Here is a 2121-nt window from a genome sequence, read left to right as displayed (position 1 = left end):
TTTTAAAAAAAAAATATATATATATATATATATATATATATATATATATATATATATATATATAGTAAAATGATTATTTTCATCAAGCTAATTAACAGTTATTATTTCATAGTTACCTGCTTTCTTTTGGAAGGGTACCTAAAATCTACTGTATTAGCAAATTTCCCATATAAAATACAATATTATTATTAATGGTATTCCTCTTACTATACATTAGAACTCTAGGCTTGTAGGCTGGTACTCTTTGAGGTATATCTCCAATTTCTCTCCTTTATTCCCCCTGATAATCCCCCTTCTACTTTGTATTTAGATATTCAACTTGTTGTTAGATGTCAAGTATAAGAGAGATCATGCGGTAGTTTTCTTCATGTATGTAGCTTATTTCACTTATCGTGATGTCCTTTAGATTCCTCCATCTTGTTGCAAATGGCAGGATACCTTCTTTAATAAGACTGAATGATATTTCATTGAACACCTATACCAGAATATCTTTATGCAGTTGGCCATTAACAGACATTTAAATGGTTAACATATCTTGGCTATTTTTTTTTGAGCTAAAGCGTCCATTTATTTCAAAGCAGTAAAAATATGGAATGCTTCACGTATTGTGTGTCATTCATGCACAGGGACCATGTGAATTTTCTCTGTATCATTCCAATTTTAGTATATGTGTTACTAAAGCGAACACATATCTTGGCTATTATGAGTAATGCTTAGGAATATGGGAGTGAAGATATCTCTACAAGGTGTTGATTCAATTTTATTTGGATATATACTCAGAACAGGAATCTCTGGATCATATGTATTTCTATAGGTAACTTTATGAGGAACCACATACTGTTTCTGTAAAAGCTTCACCAATATACGTTTCTACTAACAATATTTAAAGGATCCCTTTCTCCAAACCTTTACAAATACTTACCATTTTTTTAATCATAGCCATCTAATGAAGTGTGAGGTTATATCTTATTATGGTATTGATAAGTATTTCTTAGTGATTTTAAGCACTTTTTTTAAGCATATTGGACATTCTTACTTCTTCTCTGGAGAAATGTGTATTTGAGTTCTTTGCCCATTTTAAAATTGGACTGTTCATTTTTTGCTATCAAATTGTCCTATCCATAAAACTATTGCTAAAACCAATGTCATGGAGCTTACTTCCATTTTCTTTCAGGAGTTTTATGGTTTTATTCTTACATTTTGGTCTTTAATCAGTTTGGGATTGGTTTTTGTGTATGGTGTGAGATAAGAGTCTAATTTTATTCGTTTGAGATTTTTCGAGCACCATTTACTAAACAGCTTATAATTCTCCCACTGTGTCTTCTTGGTATTCTTGTCAAAAATTAGTTTGTTATATATGTTTGAGTCCATTTCTGAGCTTTATATTCTGCTTTATTACCCTATATATCTGTTTCTATGCCTGTATAAAAAGTTTCGGTTACAATAACTATGTAATATAATTTTAAATCAGGTAGTGTGATGCTTCCAACTTTGTTTTCTTTCTCAGAATTGCTTTGACTACTTAGATTCTTTTGTGGTACCATGGAAATTTTAAAATTGTTTTCTATTTCTGTGAAAAATGCCATTGGAATTCTGATAGGCATTTTGTTGAATCTGTATCACTTTGGATAGTATGAATGTTTTAATATTAGTACTTCTTTTAATCCATGAACATGGGATCCCTTTCCATTTATTTGTGTCTAATTTACTTTATACATGTTTTATAGTTATTCCTAGTTATTTTATTTGATGCTAGTATAAATGTGGATTAAGCAATTCTGATTCTAGCCTCACAGCACTTAAGAAAATGAGTAGGATGGCTTAACTATGTTAAAAGTTAACTCAGCAAAAATCAATCCCACTTTTTCTGTATTCTTATCTTCTTCCTTGGCAAAAAAGCAAAAAGTGGGTGGGGTTAGAATACTGGCAGTGAGAGCAAAGACAATCATTTTCTAGTGGTCTTTTCAGTAATGAAAAATAGACAAGAAAGAATGTGGTGGCCTATCCCCTATTTCTTTCAGTGTCACTATGATGCCTCACTGTACAGACTAGGGACTTATGTTAATGATGGGCCTGGGTTTCTTAATAGTGAGGGCAACTGAAACCAATGCTAGGGTAAAT

The 2121-nt window shown here is 31.2% G+C and overlaps 1 non-coding gene across 1 annotated transcript; it reads right to left on the bottom strand.

Moving 5' to 3' along the window:
• Window positions 1-582: 582 nt before the first annotated feature.
• Window positions 583-688, bottom strand: LOC125619278. The gene has a single exon (XR_007350766.1). It is a non-coding gene; the product is annotated as a U6 spliceosomal RNA (small nuclear RNA).
• Between the last annotated feature and the right edge of the window lie 1433 nt (window positions 689-2121).

The sequence above is a fragment of the Marmota marmota genome, unplaced genomic scaffold (genome assembly GCF_001458135.2).
Source record: "Marmota marmota marmota unplaced genomic scaffold, marMar, whole genome shotgun sequence".
NCBI lineage: Eukaryota > Metazoa > Chordata > Mammalia > Rodentia > Sciuridae > Marmota > Marmota marmota.
Note: the sequence above shows the minus strand (reverse complement) of the source record. Positions and strands in the feature narration are given on the sequence as shown.